This window comes from Narcine bancroftii, chromosome 8, assembly GCF_036971445.1.
Source record: "Narcine bancroftii isolate sNarBan1 chromosome 8, sNarBan1.hap1, whole genome shotgun sequence".
Lineage (NCBI taxonomy): Eukaryota > Metazoa > Chordata > Chondrichthyes > Torpediniformes > Narcinidae > Narcine > Narcine bancroftii.
In genome coordinates this window covers 14,527,893-14,548,313 of record NC_091476.1, presented here as the reverse complement: position 1 = coordinate 14,548,313, position 20,421 = coordinate 14,527,893, and the positions used below count along the sequence as shown (strand labels likewise).

The 20,421-nt window shown below is 38.4% G+C and overlaps 1 long non-coding RNA gene across 1 annotated transcript in view; it reads right to left on the bottom strand.

The window, feature by feature from the left end:
* The window catches only part of LOC138741667 (uncharacterized), a 56,509-nt gene that overhangs the window by 18,230 nt on the left and 17,858 nt on the right, over positions 1–20,421 (bottom strand). The window contains exon 2 of the long non-coding RNA XR_011343649.1: positions 9,519–9,595. This is a non-coding gene — a long non-coding RNA (uncharacterized lncRNA). The remainder of the gene's footprint in view (positions 1–9,518; positions 9,596–20,421) is intronic.

Sequence of the window (20,421 nt, the reverse complement as noted above, 5' to 3'; positions counted from 1 at the left end):
TCTGGTGGCCATTGACTGCAGCCACATTTCAAGCAGACCATGTTTACAGGTGTTGACTAATCCCATGGCAGTCAGTTATTTAATAATGCTTGAATCCCTTAAAATTAAAGTTTAGTATTCAAAGGCAAGCCCCATAAGGTACAGTCGATTGGACAGAAATACCTATAATAAAGAATTCTTTCAGATCAAGTAGATTCCAGGATGTATTGGGAAAATGTTGAATGTGCAATTTAAAATATTCCAAGCATGTTCCAGACTTTGAACTGCTTCAGATATTTTATTCAATGCTTATGCTCCTTTTAACAGATATTGCACAACAGTTTGGTTGAGTCAATTGGACTTTTTTTTGAATTGGCATCTTGTGGGTCCCAAAACAAAATCTGGGCTGATCAATGTTTTGGCAGAGCAACAAAGACATTCATATTTATTGGTCTTTCGTCACCTTCTCTTTTGTTAGATCTTTCTTTGTGCAAAGTGACTGCTGTGTTTGCCTGTTCAATGGCAATTTCTGCATTTTGTAACAGTTTATCAAAGGTGAAGCATTTTGATAATTCCTGTAAATAACATTATATTTAAAAAAAATGACTAAAATATCAAAATTTATATAATTGGTGATTATTTTCTGAAACACAGAAACTGGCTAGTGTCACTTCCTTTCCCCATGATTCTGATTTCTTTTCTTTCAGCTACTTACCTGATGGTCTTTTGAATACTACAATTATGTGTTTCCATGACAACCACAGACAGAAGATTCCAGACCCTAATCACTTGTCGTGCTTTTTACAGCATTTCCTTGCCACATTTTTGATTTTATTTTTACTAATCATGTTTATTCTATAACATTTAAACATTCAATATGAACAGTTTCTGTCACTCCACTCTATACCCATAATGATTTCATGTATTGTGTCCTCACGATCACCTCTTTCAAGGACAACGTGACTAAAGTCCTTGATCCTGGAAACAATAAAAAAAAATCTTTTTGTATCTTCTCCAAACGCTTTGCTCCTTTCCAGAAGTATGACCCAACATGGCACACAATATTGCATGAGGCCAGAGGTAAACTATTCATTAATAAAGATTCATTGAGACTTTTTGCTCTTGTCCTCGGCGCTTCCATTCCCGTGTGCTATCTTTTAACAACTTCCTACATCTGACTTCACATTTTCATTGAATTATTTGCAAATATCCTCAGATCGCTGTGTTCTTGCGTAAAATTCCAAAGTATGCCCTTTACTTTATGCTCTCATCATTCTGATCAAAATATACCACCGTGATTTCTCAGATTCAAAATGTATTCATAATTTTTCTGATTATTCCACTGACCTATCTCTATCTCAGGCTATTACTATTAACTTCATAGTTCTAATTTGGAAATTGGACACTACGCCCCCAAAAAGGCATTAATATGCATGTTAAGAAAGCGGTAAAATAACAGGCATATTTTCAGTCAGATCATTTTCAGGTTTTCAACCCAATTCTGGAAGCCGACCTAATTGTGATGACTTTTTAAATAATTTATAAAATCTATATTTCCAGAAAGTTTTCTTCACAAAGAAAGGAAACAAAACAATAGAAACATGTTGGAGATCTAGAGAGAGAAAGAAATCTGTCCTTTGTCGTAGACAGTAAACATGTTGTGTCCTGTCATGGATGTCTCTGAAATTTGCTCATGTTGCTTTCATCTCCTTTTGTGGAGAAAAGATGGTTTCAATCCATTTGTTGATACAAGATTGTTTTTAACCGAACAATAAACAAGCTGATGCACCATCAATAATTAAAAAGACGAAGTTGTATAGTAACTGATAGGCTTTTATTAAGAACAGAATGGAGGCACATTCATGCTGGTCGACTATCCTGGACTGAGGAGGGAGCTGTGGCGCAGTTGCCTTTATTCAGGGTCTGTGGGAGGAGCCATGGGCACAGTCAGCAAGGGGCATGCCAGCCTAACCATAACAAATATTAACACAGCCAAAACATATGCACAGTAGTTTACCACACAAGCTACCTTGATAGGTGCATGTGAGGTCCAACACACAATTAAGCCATTTAACCAGGAAGGAGTACTGTGATTGTTTAAGGTTGTTAGAACTGATGGAAAATATTGTAGACATTTTAAATAAGATCCTTTTGCAGGAGTGATTAAACTCAGTGGTAAGAAGGTCAGAAAGGATCAAAATGAGGGGAACATTTTGAAAGAAGATTTGTGATAAGGTGGAAGTTAAGAATGATTAAATGACATCCGAGATGATGATGATGGTACAAGAAGATAGGAGAAGAATAAAAAGATTGGTCTCAGGTTGTTTTAAATAGGAATAGTAAATTATCTGATGTGGTTGAGTCTAATATTTGGTTTGCAATATTATTAAATGCTTGGTCTTGATGTAAGGTGTTGTTCTTTGAATTCGCATCGAGCTTCACTGGAACAATATCGGATGTCAACGGCGAAGAGAGTGAGATGTGACAGGGACTTGAAATGAAAAGTAGATAGGAGTTTCTTCATGCAGATTGATTTGCTTAATGCTGAGGCTTCTGCTTTCAGAATAGTTAATTATACAAAGAACAAAATGTCTGGGATCCTACTCTGTACTTAAGGATTAATATATTAATATATTAAGGACTTAATATATTAATAGATTGTGAAATGAACTGGAAAGCCTCAGGGGAAAGAAAAGTTTCTTTAGGATGATGGGAAGAAAGAGAAGGGGAGGTGTGTTTCGTGGTGGCATCATTCTGGAAGTATAGAAGTATTTTGGTTGAATGTGGAGGCTGAAGGAATGGATGTGAAGTACTAGTGGGAGTTTATCATGGAAGAGAGTGCAAGAGATAAAGCAAGAAATGGAAATTACATGGTTATGGACCCCACTAATAATAGTGTAAGAAATAAGAAGATGTCTGGTTCTGATGATGAAGATGGCATGATCAAATTAGATCAGAATAAAGTTTTTTTTCTCAGGAAGCTGAAATGGAGGGTGCATGGAAAGCTGAACTCAGAAAGCAAAATATTTCTTGCATTTCCTCCTCGTGCACAGATCTGATGATCTGTTTGGAGTTGACTGTAATATTTTTCTTCCTAAATGTGCATCTTTGAGATGAAAATGAGCCATGCTCAGAATAATGATTCTCTAGCCATTTAGGTTCGCATTGCATGTGCTCATACTTAAAATAAATGGACAAGGCGGATAACCTTTCATGATGTTGGGGAAACAACCTGTACCCAGAGAGCCCATGTTGCAGCATGAATCAGTGTTTTCAACTAAGAAACCCAGTTAACATTAAAACAAAATATTGAGCTTTATTTTTATGTTTTGGGTTATGGTTGTGTGGGATATATATAGGACTGGTATGTAAATTATTGTCATAAATTCAATTAATTTTTTTTTGTTGCTGCATTTGACATATTGAGGCTTTACCTTGGGTCTTTGTCAACTTTCCCTTGCATTTCATGAGATTCTGGTCATGTCACTGATCCTTTAAGCACAAAGGACAAAATTGGTCCCCTAGAAGATCAGAGTGGTCAACTATTGTGGAACCTCATGCAATGGGGGAGATCTTAAACAGTCTTTTGCATCAGTATTTACTCAGGAAACTGGCATAATGCATAAGGAAGGAAGGGAAACAAACATAAAAGTCATGGAGCAGATGGAGATTAAGGAGGAGGAGGTGCTTGCTGCCTTACAGTGAATAAAGGTAGATATATCACCTATACCAGATATGATAGTCCTATGCCAGATATGATAGTCCCTCGGACATTGAGGCAGTGTAGAAATTTCATGGGCCCTGGCTGATATATTCAAAATGTCCTTAGCCATGGGGGGGTAAGAGGATAGGAGGGTAGCTCCTGTTGTCCCGTTGTTTAAAAAGGGCTCCAAAAATAAACCAAGTAATTATAGGCTGGTGAACCTGATGTCATTAGTGGGTAAATTATTGGATGGGGTTCTGAGAGACAGGATATATTGATATTTGGACAGTTATGGCATTTTGCATGGTAGGTCATGTTTAACAAATCTTACAGAGTTTTTTGAGGAGGTTACTAGGAAGGTAGATGAAGGAAAGTCTGAGTATGTTGTCTACACAGTAAAGCCTTTGAAAAGGTCCCACATTGGAGGTTAGTTTGCAAGGTGAGGTTGTAAACTAGATTTGAAATTAGCTTTGTGGGAGAAAACAGAGGGTGGTAGTGGATGGTTGCTCTTCAGATTGGAGGCCTGTGACTAGTGGTGTGCTTCAGGGATCAGTGTTGGGACCATTGTTATTTGTTGTCTATATCAATGATCTGGATGATAATGTGATGCATTGGATCAGCAAATTTGCTGATTACACAAAGATAGGAGGTGTGGACAGCGAGAAAGATTTTCAAAGCTTGCAGATGGATCTAGACCAGCTAGGAGAATGGGCCAAATAATGGCAGATGGAATTTAAAGCAGACAAGTGTGAGGTGATGTATTTTGGAAGGGCAAAACAAGGTAGGAAATATGTAATACATGATAGGGCACTGAGGAGTGCAGAAGAGCAAAAAGATCTGGGAAAACAAATACTCTATTCCCTGAAGGTAGCATTGAATGTGGACAGAGTTGTAAAGAAAGCTTTTGGTATCTTAGCCTTTTTAAATTGAAGCATTGAGCATAGGAATTGGGATGTTGTGTTGAAGTTGTTTTAAGACATTGGTGAGGCCAAATTTGGAATATTGTATGCAGTTTTGGTTGCCGAACTACAGGAAGGATATAAATAAGATTGAAAAAGTGCAGAGAAGGTTGACTAGGGTGTTGTTGGGTCTTCAGGAGTTAAGTTATAGGGAAAGATTAGACAGGTTAGAGCTTTATTCCTTGGAATGAAGAAGAATGAGGGGAGATTTCATAGAGGTTTAAAAGATTATGAGACGTATAGATAGAGTAGATGTGATTAGGCTTTTTCTACTTAAGATTGTGGGAGATAAATACGAGAAGTCACAGTTTTAAGCAGATTGGGTTAAGGTTTAGGGGAAGTTCTTCATTCAGAGAGTGGTGGAGGTGTGGAATGAGCTGCCATCTAATGTGAATGCGGGCTCGATCGTGTGTTTTCAGAGTAAATTGGGTAGGTTCATGGAGAGGCATGAAAGGTTATGGAATGGGAGCAGGTCAGTGGGACTAGATGGATGGCACAGACTAGAGGGGCCAATGGCCTTTTTTCTGTGCTGTAACATTCTAAGGTTCTAAGTGTTACTTCAACCATCCAAAAAGGTTTGAATCAAATGCAAAATCAGATCAATGAGGTGGACTTGCTCGTACATGTATTTTTGAAGTTCCCTTCAAGCAATCTGTGCAACAACTGCATTAATATGAAATCAATGCAGTAAAATCCACTGTATCTGGCACCTCTCGGGATTGTGGATACCAGTTAAGTGAATTTTCCAGTTGCCTAACTAATATCCTGCATTAAGAATACACTGTTTAAAAGACAAAAGACAATGCAAAATGTAAAATAATTTTTAAAAATTAGTATTGTAGACCTTAATTATATAAAGTTTACTTGAATCGGGTAATTCCTGTAACTTACAAAATTTAAATTCGATCTGTGATTGCTGGCTCTTTAACAGCTTTGCACTAACTGCTAGGCTAATCGTGTCACCGTCAAAAATAATGCTCCAAGTTTACGGTTAATGCCTTAGTAATATACTTAATACTAATAAAAGATAAAGACTATTACTCAGCAGGATTAGGGAAATACTTCCAGAGAGTCACCCCAGTAGCGTGGCATTGGCCGGCTTTTCATGCTGGGTGATGCCAGTTTATTCAAACACAACTTTATTGAAACTTTATTCAAACAGCTGCTGTGGGCGGGGCACAGCCAAAGCACTCCCATCTGAATGTTTGCTCTAATCTTCACCAAGGGGTTGTGTGCGGTTTCGGAGAACATTCTAAATGTAGAATTACTTGACAATATTTGAACCTTCACCTTTACAATTTTAAACCTTTATTTAAATTTTTATTTATTTTAATTTTTAAGAATGTATTTATTTTCTCGATTTTTATTTTGCCGGTCAGTTGGGTTGCTTGAATTCCAGACACTAGGGATTTTATTGTATAAAGGTTGAAAATGCTTGGAAACTGGTCATTTTACAAACCCATCAATTTAGAGATCCATTGGAAATATTTGTTTATGGGATTTTTCAATTGAGCTCACAGTTTGTTTCTGTCCACGCTGGCACTCCACTGTTAATGGATAAATGAGCTATTTTTGCAAAATAATGACTAGACAGCAATTAAACATTTCCATCACCTGAAAGGACAAGCTGTCCACTCCAAAGATGCTGAGAGTTTCAGAAATGACTCACAAAATTGATTCCTCCATCAATAGATGTTGTACTTCAGGTTCTGATTTGCATTTTTGTCAAGATTACTTCAAAAATTATGACAGTGCGATCATTGACCCCGTGTTCTAACTTGTACCTCCAACAAATCATCCTCTAACTTTTCTCTCCTTTGGACACTCTCTCCTGAAGTAAGTCTCACTGTTTTTTAAATTTTCCATTGAATTCTTTCCTGAAAGCATTGAAGTATATGCAGGCCAATATCCGAAGATCCAAAAACTTTTTTTTAAACGTTGACCTGATGTTGAAAAAAAGTTCACTACCTGACTTCCCCATTTGGGGCTCTGATGTTCTGTTGGCACCATTTTGATAACAACAGAGCTCTGGTGTACAAAGATATAGTTGAAAATGGCAGAAAGGCCTGCAGATACCACTATGGATGACAGTGGCAAGAAAAATAAGAAGGGTTTTGTTTATTTATAGAATAGAAAGTCAAACTGTTGGTGAAACTGGGCAGTGGTGTAAGTGTGAAACATCTTGCAGGAGAATATGTTGTTGCTGTTAACTGTTGATACAGATATTCTGCTGAATCTACTGTACTGCTTTGTTCCATTGCTTCAACAACCGAAATTACCCAGAAACTGGTCCCAAGCATTTTAGATATGTGGTACTGTTCTGTATTCTGGTTAGCGCAATGCTATTACAATGCCTGTGACCCAAGTTTGAATCTGGCATTGTCTGCAATGAGTTTGTACGTTCTCCTTGTGCCCGCTTTCCACTCATCTTTCAAAAAAGTATGGACTTTATCGGTTAATTGGTGTAATGGTAGGTGGCATGGGCCTGTGGGCTGGAAGGGCTTTTTCCGTGCTGTACATCTAAATTTGAAAAAAAAATCCATCAAAACCTGTTTCTGGTTAAATGTGCTATAATCATCCATGGCTGAAGCGTATGGTTTACTTGAAAGCAAAGATTGCTCAATATTGGACACAATTTCAGAATGGCTCATTGAAAAGATCCAAAGAGAAAATTAGTCACATTTAGTCGTTAATCTTCCAGCTCAAAGGGAAAAAAGAACTTCAATAGGAAATTGTACCAGGGCTGATTTATCCAAGAGTATCTTGATTTTAGTTATGAACTAAACGGAAAGGCTAAGAATCGAAAACATCAGTGAAGGCAGCTGATAAATTGAAAAGATTGCATATAATTGCATATAGGCATGGCCAAGAAAAATGCTAATCGGATGACCTCAGTCTTCTGTGAAGATCGATATGAGGAGTATCTCGTAAAAGATGTGTTGGAGCAACAGATTGAGCAATAGGGAGAAATTACACTCCTTTTCCCTCTGTTGAACTTGAGTGATGATGTAATGTGTAATATCTGTGGCCGTGCAGCCAGGCGCTGAGAGCCACACTCCTCCCGCAGATGTGCATGTGGTATAGAGCAAGGTTTCTCTGCACCTTTCTAATATCTTAAAGGAATGGTGGCTTTAAGAAAATGTTTTTTTGCCAGCTGTTGGACACTGTCCACACCACCTTGGACTTTTGACAGTCATGTTGTCCATTCGGCTTGAATTTAATGCATCAGAAGCACATTTTCCTTCTCAATTTGTGCAGGCTGAATTTGAAAGGATTTGCCAGGCCCCAATTTCCCATCCGGTCCCCAATGTAACTGGCTGCCTTTACATCATGCAGACACAGCAGGTCTCCCCAAATAAATGACATATATTCAGGTATCTGTTCCATTTTGAGGACCAGTTCAATGTGAACTTCCCCTCCATTAAGTCATGAATTTCACACAATTACTAACAGTAGAACATAAAACAGAAAATGAGATGATCACAGCACGACTCACAAAATAAGAGGTGAAAGTTTGTGAGCTGTAAGGGGAGAAGTTGAAAGCTGGAGACCAGTAAAGACGGCAGACACTGTCTATTTGAGATAATATCAAAGTACTGAAGACTAAAGGAAGCTTGTCTTGCTAATGTATGTGAGTTCTGTTTCATAACTCTGCAAATCTTTAATAAAAATGTTCATTCCAAAAGGCAACAGATATCTTATTTTGGATCCTTGAGTAAAACTGATGAGTCCATATCATTTGTGATTTTTACCTTTTGGTGAGAAACAATGTCCCTGTACCTTTAATACTGGGGTGCATAGAACCTGTGTTGTTTAACCTATGTCATTCAGAAACTCGAGGTAAGCACACCCACTAATTGCATCTCTAGCCTCAGAATGAAACCCAAACACCCATTTCTCTGATTGCACTGATCCTGGTCACTGAAAATCTGCACAAACAATGAGAAGCTGGAGGGTCTCAGCAGGTCTGGGGTCAAGAGACTAAAGTGGGAAGGGAACTGGGCAGCATAAAATGGGGGCAGTAGGCATTTGGAGGGGACCAGAGGTGATAGGATATTGTACAAATGAAGGTGAGAGAGAGCTAAGGAAGGAGACCATTGGGAGTTGGAGATGAGAAAAGTAGGCTACCCATGAGGATTATAAAATATTGTTCCACATGTTTGGCCACATGACAAACATAACTGCCTGGGAATGGTGACAGGATTTAAAATGGCTGGCAACTGGGAGTTTTTGGAGAATACTGTTTGCAGCCTAAATTTCAAGGACTATGTAGAAGGTTGCATATCTGTCATCCAAAATTTTATTTTCATTATCGGGATTTTTCCGATGCATTTTTGACCTTCAGAGTACTTAGCAGTTCCTTTTTCACTTTATCTTCATTTGAAATTTAATAAAATGGGGATTTGGCTTAATTGTTTGATATTCATTTACAATTCTGGAGCAGTGAATTGAAGACTTAGTATCAGGATATACTGTATTATCTGTCTGAGTCACTGGCTTCTGAAGATCAATTGCCTAAGATCATTTCAAACATTAAAAAAAGAAATGACTTCCTATTTACTTTCTGAATGTGGAAATTGTTCACTGAGAATATTAGATCCAAATTTCTGATTAGAAAAAAAGTAACTGACTGTGTAAATATCAAAAAGGTGGATGATACACAAAAGGCGATTTACTTTTTAAATTGCTTGAGAAAATTAGAAAGTATTTGTTGGTAGATTCTCCTGAATGTTAACAAATATCACACTACTAAAAGAGAAGCTTGTGGATCTCGGTCATTGGATACTGAGAACAGACTGTCTGTTGGTTTTAAATTTTCAAATGTCCCACTGAAACATTGGGCACCTAATACATCATCAAAATGTCATATTACTTACCCGAGTTATTTGGTCACTTTGTGGAAAAGGTGTGGGACTGGAATGACCCATCTTAGTGTTTTTACACAGCAAGAAATCTGAGGGAAAAAAAAGGAGAAAATGTCCCAAAAAGGAAGGGCAGTGTAAAAAGCATAACTGATGGTTCTTGGATGGTATTTGTTTTAGTTAATGAAAGTGAAACTAAACTGCACAACTTAATTGAAAATAAAATGACTGCTAAATATTTTGATCATATACTTCCCTGCAGTATGAAAGCAAAAACTGAATGGAAAAATCCTTGGTTCATTGTTCAATACTATTCTCTCACTTTCTCACCACATCCATTGTTCCTTTTAATTTCCTCTTTGAAATCGATAAGGCTAAGAAATGAGGATTTTGCAACAGCCGCCACAAATTCAATTTTGGGGTTTTCGTGGACAAATGAGTTTCAAAGGGGATTTGCGAGGAATTTTGATTTTATGGAGGGATGGACAACTGGAACTCGTTGCTAGAGGAGGTAGCAAAGTTGAATATAATTGCTACATTAAAGAGACCTTTAAACGAGCATTTAAATAGGCAAGGAACAGAAAGATACAGACATTGTTTGCAAATGGCTCTAGTTGTAGATGGACAAAGCATTCAGCATAAACATGGGGCAAAAAGGCATAACTCAATTGCCCTCTGGCCTTGCAAAACAGGCCCCAGAGTTAAAAGAATGAAAAGAGGGAGGGGGAGAGAGAGAGTGTCTCTGGAATGTCCTTTCGCCTGATCACCATTGCAATCCCCTCCATTCGTTTAACATGGAAAGTGCGAGAGCCAATTGCACTTCAGCCTCTTGTGCAAGGAACTGCTGTAGGCTATCTGGAACTCAAGCCTGCTCCAGCATTCAAGAATGTCCAATTGCAAGTGAGAAGAAAGCATTTAATTGTTTTGGTGATAGGGCATGATGACTTAATGCAATGTCTAAGATAAAGAATACAACTTTTATTCACGAGGCCTTGCTGGAATCTGCTCTTCCTTCTTCTATCAGCTTGTCCCCTTCTGCCAGATCACAAAGACCTAGAATTGTTCAGTAGCGCAGCACATAAACTTGTATTTTCCATTCCGTGCCTATACTGACCCTTTTCTCCATTGACACTAACGCCATGGAGAAATGGATGAGGCTAGAGGTGAAACTGGGAAGATGTGACTTGGGGATACCCTGACCATGACATTTCAAGTGAATTGAATAAACTCATTCCTGGACTAACTCTGTCTTGGAAGTTACAGATCTGCCACAGACTCTTTGCCATTGCTCTCTGAAAATGTGCCTGGCAGACCAGTACCATATTTAAACATGTGTAAGTCAACCCCCCCCCCCCTCCATTTTTGGCCCAAAAATCTGATATTTTCCATAAATCATGTCAGCCCTGGGTGCCTGCCCACTGTAGCACCCAACACCCTGATCACCATCTCCCGCCCAGGTCCCAGCCACCTACCCTCCAGACATCCTATGATCTGACTGTGGACTTACCACCTGATCCTGGCCACCCTTCCACCAGAGCCCCCAATGCCCTGAGACATTGGTCAAAAGTAGTATGGATGTAATAGTTGACCCCTTTAAATTTTACCCTAAAAATTGGTCTACAAAATTCAACTGTTTTTATTTTTTTAAAATATTTTTATTAAATTTAACACGTAACCAAAAAAAAATTGAAAATGACATAATTCATTTGTATACGAGTAAGCACACATGAATAAAAAGCTCATGGAAAAAAAAGTAGGTAAAACTACATCAATAATTGCTTGTAATACCTCAACAACATTTAATTGAATTGATCCATGTGACCATGTTAAACCCTTTAATTGAAATAAGTTGTATAAAATAAATGAAAACAAACTGAAAACTAAAGCTAACTCTAATCTAACCCCTCTAATCAAGATCAGCTTTTAAATTAATGAAAGAAAAATCAATAAAATGTGGTATCATTGGTTCCAAATTAATCTGAAGAATAATTGATAAAGTTTTGAAAATTTCTTTCCAAAATCTCTCTTAATTAGGGCACTCCCAAAACATATGAATCAAGGAAGCTTCAAACATTTTAAATATTTCTCACATAGTGGATCAATATTTGCTTAAAAATTAGATAATTTAAGTTTGGACATAGATGTTCTGTGTACCACCTTAAATTGTAATAAGCAATGTCTTGTACAAAATGTGGAATCATTAATCAAGCTGAGAGAAGAGAACCAAGCTTCAACTGAGAATGTTGAACTCAAATCTTTAATCCCTGCCATGAATTTAAATCCAATAAATTATTATATTACACACACACAAACAGTAGTTCTGAAAGGTAAGATGGGATCTCCACATTTTTCCATTTTTACAATGAAAACTTCCAGCGCATAAACAAATTTATTAAGTCAAATCAAGTTTACAATCACCTGATTGTACAAGTCCAACCTGAGGAAATAGTTTTCTCTAGTCCTCAGTGAAAAAACAGAGAAATAATACATATGCAGGACAAGAATTATATCTATACAAATAAATAAATATTGTTTTCTACAAATGAGAGTCTCTGATGGTTAGTGTGAGCAGTTCCTTTGGTCGTTCAGCATTCTTGATGCCCATGGGAAGAGGCTGCTCCTCAGCTTGGGGGTGCTGGCTCTGATACTCCTGTATCTCTTCCCCGACGGGAGCAACTGAAAGATTATGTGTGCAGGGTGGAAGAGGTCCTCAAATGATTTTGCGCACCCTCTTCAGATCCCGGTCGATCATGTCGAATGGGGGGGGGGGGGGCGGGGGAGGTGAAGAGAGACAGACTCTGGTGATCCTCTCTGCCACTCTTATGGTCCAGTGGATTGAACTCCAATCTATTTCTCTGCAGCAACTGTACCACATTGTGACACAGCCAAGAGAGCTCCTGATAGAAGCTATTGTTGAATGTCAGGATTATTTCAAAGCTTTCAGTCACAACCAGTTACACAGTATATGTTATTTTTTAGGTGAAGAGCTCAACAGAATTTCTTGAGTTCATGCAGTGTTGATAAAATCTCCACAAAGAGCTTGGTGCTCTGCAAATTTTCTCTTCAATGTTTCAGCATTGACTGATCTCAAAAATGGCTTATTGCCCCTCCCCCTAACACTCAACCCAGTTCCTTGCTCACATCCATGCACCACCACCAACACCACCCCCCCCCCCCCCCCCCATCTGATTTCTGTTTGGAAAAGCAGTGAGCCCAGCAATATAAAGGTCGCCAACCTCTTGGCTCATCCCCCAGTTATTTTCAATGTCTTTACTAAGACAGAATTTGGAGAAACACAAGCCACCTGACCAATGATCTACAGCCACATTTTGCTTCTCTAGCATCAAATCATCCCTGGAGTTATAAATGGATATTTTCTCATAAAGTTGTAAGGCAAAAATCATGTGTGTCCAAGGACAGTGACCCTTTAAGAAAATGCACATTAAATGAATTAAGCAAACAAAAATAAAATTGAAATACTTGTTCAAGAATTCACATTAACCTCAAGTGCCAAAAATAGTGTCAACATTATCAGAGAAGTTAATCTTATTTTGCATACAATCTATTTTAATGCAGAAGTATATAAATACAAAATGTATGTAGATGTCAAAAACCTAAGTTTAACCATGTATTTTCTTGATCTACTAGACCATGCCAAACTCAAGAATTTTTTTTATTATTAGCATTACAGTATGCTAGACAAAAATCAATGATGCACGTAATAATCAATTTCTGTTATTTATTTCTAAAACCAGTTCAATATTTTCCAGGCTAATAAGCAAATCAGAAAGACAAACAAGGGTTTCTTTTACATTTAAATACAAGTGTGTAAATGTGTTATCTAATTTGATTTGTTTCTTTACATTTAATTCCAACAGCATGGAGAAGAAAGATTATATCCTATTTAAATTCTTCCTTCAAATTACTGATAAAATGTTTTTAAAAATCCCTTTTCTTGGAGTTTGAGGAATCAGGTTATTTGGAAGTTACAGAAGCAAAATGCAGCAGCAAGTTGACGCATAATTAAGGAGAGCAAATAAAATGCAATCCAGAGAGAGAGGGAGAGAGAAGCCCTATTCAGACTAGCACTTTAACCCAGTAAAATTAACCGCCACTCTACCGGTTGACGTGTCCGTGTGAACGCTTGTGAACCGGCACACAGACGTCAGATCTCCCTGGGGATGAACTGACTTGGGAGGGGGATTCATCGCTGATCCGTTTTGAATCGGTATACCAATTTGCTCAGTCTGAAAGTGACAGGAAGTATGCAGGACATCACTGCTGGAGAATAGGTTCCCCTTTGCTCTGGGATGCTGGGTGGTGAGTGTAAAAGGGTGCAGAGAACTGGTTAGCATTGGTCCAATGTGAACAGCAAAAATGCCATTCGAACCGGTTCGTTGAACCACCAATTTACCAGTTAGCTAATATGAAAAAGGCAAGAGACAGAGAAGACACTTCCAGGTAGACCAAAAACTTGCATGGAAAGGCAGAGGTTAATCGCCCTTACAGCTAAAGGTGTACCTTCCTTAGTGTGCCATGGCCAGCTCCGAGGCACTGATTCCAACCCTTTTTTGGGGAAGGATAATCGGCAGAGCACTGGGTTCTGCCACTTGACCTGAATGTATAGCAGCTACCTCTCCTTCTCCCTCCAAGGCAGGGGCAGCAGGAACCCTCGTGGCAGTGGGGACCATCAGGGCAGTGGAAGCCATCAGAGGGCGGCAGGGGTGAACTGAGACAGCCACACTGGGCCGCTTCAATGCCTGTCCTTCCTACCCATGATCCCCCACACAGCTGGAACTGTTCTGGGAACCATAGAACAGGGAAGACAGCCATTGCTCTGCTGTGTATTTATGACGGGAGGCGCTATGCCACCCATCACCCCTGCCTACATTGTCTCTGGAGGGCTCTACGAGGTGCCTCTGGATATGAATGGGACACTGGAGCAGCCTTTTAGGGTTGTTGTCTGAAAGGCAAGTTCTAAGTTTTCCATCCACTCCTATAGCCGGCCTCAAGGCAGAGACCTGAGATGAAATGGCCTGGAGAGAGATCAGGGAGAATGAAGCAATGACAACTTTATTTTGCCAATATGAGGTCTTTCCTGATAGTAGCAGGAAAGAAATTGTCCTTGAATCTGGTGGTCTGTGGGAGGGAGAGGATATAGCCAGAGTAGGATGAGTCCTTGTTTTTTCCCAAAGCAGCAGGAAGTATAGTTAGAGTTGATGGAGAGGAGGGGTGTTGTGTGATCATCTGGTGTATTTATCACTCTCTACTGTTCCAGTGAGGATGAAAGCTAAGATGATTGACAAGGATGATCAAAGGTTTAATGAAGAGAAAAAATGAATGACCAAAAATAGAAGAAACCTTTGGTCAATATCATGGATGAGAATATTTTTTCCAATAAATTTGGAGGAATAAGAAGATCCATGAAATATTACAGGCAGACAACATTGAGGAGAATCTTCAGACATTTTATGTATATTAAGCACAAGGGAACATGGATAGATTATGTCCCTTTGGACCTTGGAACCATCTGAATTTGGAGCCATAGGATGTGGGGTGAAGTCTTCAATGAATACACTCTATCATTAATTTGGCTGGTCAAGTAAGGATAGGGATACATCAAAAGTGGATAGGGAGCTTTGATGAACTGAGAGATATCAGAGTATATCTCTTATCCCTGAAAAGAGCAGCGCAGGTAGACAGGATAGTTAAAAAAGATATTTAGGATGCTTGCTTACATTAACTGTGGCAGGGATGTTGTGCTAATGCAAGAACTGAACTATCACAGCACCTTACCCGCCACACTTCTGGTGACGTCCACCAGTAGTGAACTGATGAAGAGAAATGTTGGGGCTTGGACAACAAGGCAGAGAGAAAGAATGTGCTATGCATTGGTGATTTATAAAATTCTGAGATGGGTGTCTGTGATGACCCTAAGTAATTTAAATGAGCCAATGGCAAGGTGTGCTCTAATGGGGGGGCTCAACTCCATCCTTGATTGACAGGTGATATGACTTATAAATATGTTTCAGACAGGGAAGACAGGCAATCCATAATATTCCAGGCAGACAGACAGACAAGCAATTCACATATAACAGCAGCCTCAAACAACCAGCAAAAAAAAATTGTTGAAAATAAAGAAGTAAAAAAAAAGAGTTTAAAGTTGGCACGCCTCGCTTCTAGTTTGTCAATCACACAACACACAACCTCAAGTAACTTGAAAATTCACTTCTCTGGCATCTACTAATCCCCATAGGTTTCATATCAGATTTCAGATTTATCGTCACAGTATATACATGACATCACATTCTTTTTCCTGTGGGTGAGGCAGAATTACCACTTATTGGTAATGAAAAAAAAATACTGTCGACAACAGAACACATTTAAACAAATAAAGAATTATAAACAGATAAAGAATTGTAAACAAGCTGGCTGTGCAATACAGAGAGAATTAAAAAAAAACAATAAAGGGCACAAGTAAGAATCCTTAAATGAGTCCCTGATTAAGTTTGTTGTTGAGGAGGGGTAGTAGCTGTTCCTGAACCTGGTGGTGCGAGTCTTGTGGAACCTATACCTCTTTCTTGATGGCAGCAATGAGAACAGAGCATGTATTGGATGGTGTGGATCCTTGATAATTGATGGTGCTCTCTGATGGCAGCGATCCCTGTACATGTTCTTGATGGTGGGGAGAGCTTGACTTGTAAACACACTGAAATGCTGGAGGAACACTGCTTGTCTTTTCAGCATCTAAAGGAGACAAAAATATATCGCTGACGTTTCGGGCCTCAGCCCTTCAAAGAAAAATCAGAAAAGGTAGAAACAGGATATATCAGAAAATCTCAGAATTCAAACAATGGGGGAGGAATCCAGACCAACAGAAAGGATTCGCCCGGCCCCAATTTCCCATCTGGTTCCCAGTGTAACTGGCTGCCTTTACATATACTCAAGTATCTGTTCCATCTTGACGACCAGTTCAATTTGAACTTCTCCTCCATTAAGCCAAGAGGTGAGAGTTAGAACAGTTTGGATTGTATGGAGCCTGTCAGACACTTGACAAGAATGAGAATTGAAAAATAAAGCTTTGCAAAATGAACGTTGGTCTCTGAGACAGGTTGATGAGATTGTAGGCCAACTTGAGGCAACATGTTTCAAGTCAAGTCTCAAGTCAAGTTAATTGTCACCTGATTGCACAAGTGCAAGCCTATGATTCAGCATTCTCTGATCCTCAGTTCAAAACACACAGACACACAATCAGACATCCACACACAAAGTCTAATCGTACACATGCAAGACAAGTATTCATAGCTGAGTCTTGGATGTTTAGAGTGAGCAGTTCCTTTGGTCACTCAACAGTCTCACTGCTTGTGCGAAGAAGCTGTTTCTCAGCCTGGTGACGCTGGCTCTTTTTCAAAGGAGGAGTTGTGTGTGCGTGTGCACGGAGGAGTTGTGTGTGCGTGTGCACGGAGGAGTGTGTGCGTGTGCACGGAGGAGTTGTGTGTGCGTGTGCACGGAGGAGTTGTGTGTGCGTGTGCATCTGAACTGTACTTACCTCTCTTGTTCAGTACTGATAAGTTTCATTTGGGATGAAAGCTAAGGATGGCAAGATTAGGAAGCTGGATGAAAAGGAATATTGAGGGTTTGATGAAGAGAAAAAACAAGGCCAAAAATAGAAGAAACCTTTGAAGAATATAGTGCAGGAGAATATATGTTAAATATATTAGGAGGACTTAGAGGGACCATGAAATATTACAGGCAGACAAATTTGAGGAGATCCTAAAATATGTAAAAAGAACAACAATCCATGCCAAAAGGTAGTGGATGTATGACTGGCATTTGCAGTAATTACACTGTCATATAATTTTCAGTGCTTGCATGAATTCCATAGTAGCATTGACAAAACTGAATAAATATGGTCCAATACTCTTCCAGCTTCACTCCACCCTGCGTGTGGCAAATAAATGTGCGTAATCTAAGGTGATGATTTTTTTTGGTGTTCTTTCAAAGAATGATCTCCACAACTATTCTTGTACAGTAATGACATATTAAATCATGTTATTTTTAGAAATATTGTTCTAAAGAATAGAAAATACTAATACATTTCTGATACATTGCTTCAGGGTTCTGTAGCTAATTGAAGTAATGAGAATTTATGAGAGGTAGAATTAAATATGCAGCATACTAAATCATGTAAATTTAAGAGCTTACCTGTTTAATGAGGTTTAATGTCTTATATTCATGGGTAAAGAAATTGGATACAAGTTTTTGCTTATATTTCCAGAGGAAGCTGAAAATATTCTGTGCTGATTTATAATGATCAAGGTCAGAAAACAGCTGTACATTTCCTTGAAACGAAGCTAAATCCAGCAAAAAATATCCAACACCCCTCCCATGAGTAATCCTGCTATTTTGCTTCTGGATTTATATTTTCAGGGGAAATAATTTTGACAATGGAAGTGCAAGATTCAGGTGACCCATTTGATCTATGTTCCCTAATGCAACAATGTAAATTTAATAGAATTCTTCAAAATGGCATGCGCTAGAAAGACTCAATTAAGCACTCTTGTCAATGCTGTTTTTCCCCAACGGATTCTTTTTTTAGAACTGTTGACATTATTAAACTAGTGCACATTAGCAATTGAATCTGAAAGCAATTTTGATTTTCATACTCATGAACATGACTTATCCTGTACCCAATTGGCGAAGAATAAGTTTGTATTTAACTTACCACTTGTCAATAAATTCACCATCAATATGAAATAATAATGCTGGAAAATAATACACGAATTACTAATGTCATGACAGTTGATGCCTTCATTAAAATAATAAATAAATACATTTGTAATGCACATTTTAAACTTTTTAACTGAGTATTTGGTTTGAGCTTGTTCCAAACACACTTCACATTTTCTATTTCTCTTTAAAATTTAACAGCTGAATTTTTTTTTTCTTTGCTACCCTCCCGAAAGCATTGAGACTGTATATATTTCAGGAACAAATTCCAAAAACAAAGCACAATAATTCTTTGGGGCCTGGTCCAACACTCTTTACTTCCAAACTGATACAATGGAAGTCCTCAGCAGCCAGCAGCAACTGTGGATGAAGAGTTAATGTTTCAACAGAGACCTTTGAATTGAATGATTTTCATCTTTGATGTGATGGAATATCATTGTCCTGAGGCATTAACTATGCTTTTCTCTCCACAGACATTTTATTTTACTGTTTCCTTTGTAAAAGTCTTCATATTTGTGTTATTTTACATTTGAGTAACATTTACCTGGCCTCCATGCATACACATATCTAGCCACAGTTTGATCAGGAACTAGAACCTTCCCCTTCTTTTGTCCACTCTCGATCTGAACAAGCAATCAAACAATGTAAGGGAAGGAAGAATAGGTGAAAATTCCACGTGTTCCTCAGACCTCTATTCCGAGGTGAGAATGAAGGAGCCAGGAAAGGAGACGATGACTAATTGATAAACTATTTGACTTTAGCCGAAGTTAAAAACCACAGATAATTTTTGAAAAAAAATGGAAGAAACTGGACACAATGTGGCGATGGTGTGAATGCGAACTTGTAAAAATATTGACATCATTGAACAGCATGAGGCAGAACAGTGCCTTTCTGTTGTTAACCTGTGTTAATGCAATGAATCCTCCTTTTGCAATCTGATATTTCGCAGCAAATCTGAAAAGATAGATTAATTCATAATTTTCATTTTGTTTTAAAGATAAAATATTTGTTTCTGCTAACTATACTAAGCATGAGAAATACACACTTGAATAACCAATTCAGGTGGAACTGATTGTGATAACATGGTAATTTGTCTTACTGCAGTATGATCTACATAACAAGAAAGTATAATTCGGTGTCCACATTTTTCTCTCAAATTAATAACAGCAGAAACTGTTTGACAAGATACTCATCTGTTGTTCTTTCTGACTCATTGCTTCTCTGGATTAGTTCTGTGTTTGCCAACATAGCAACAGTTTTCTGCAGGTGTAGGTTGTGGGTAAAACAACCTACACCTGAGACTTGTATTGATGAGCTACATTTTACATTTGAATTATTATAATCAATTATAGGATCAGGCAACTATATTTTGATGAACTTTATTGAACATATTCACCTGAAAATATAATAAATATGATGTACTGAAGGACACCTCTTCATCAGAGGTGCTGAAATCAGGCAAGTCCTGCGTGCTTCCTGAGGCGACATTGTGTCTTCACTTGCTGGAACTGAGCTTAGTCATGGAGGAATAATCTGTAGCCATGCCAAAATGGAAAAATGAAAATTGCATTCCCGTCAGCAAAATAGCAATAGGTATCTCTGAAACTGCTATCATTCTGCACTTATTCTTTAAAAACCTCAGACCTCATTGTAATCTTGGTCCAAATTTGGGCTGACTCCAGAGGTGAGATGAGAGTAATTGTTCTTGAATCAAAGGAATATTTAGTCTGTAAAGCTCTTGTCAATCACAATCAAGGGGAAAATGCTTCATTGGTTGGAGTTATTGCTTGCCTTATGGAAGATGATATTGGTGTTGGAAGTCAATCATTTCAATTCTAGAACCTCACTACATGTCCCTCTGCATCGTGTCTTCAGCTGTTCTATCAATGAACATGCCTCCATCATATGGTTGTGAGTTGAAATATGTCCTGATCATTGCACAGTGCCTAATTTCATTTCCTATTCCTCAAACAATTCAGCAAGATATTGAAAGCATGAGGTGATGAATGTAAAGTAAAGTTCAGCACAATGGCTTTCTCCCTCATGTAATAGTCCAGGGGTGGCCAAATTTGTTTAACAGGCATATCATCAATATATTTCACAAACAACAAGGGTTCTAGCACTGATCTCTGCAGTACAGCAGTAGTCACTGGCTTCTAATAAAAAAAAATCCTTCCACTACGACCCT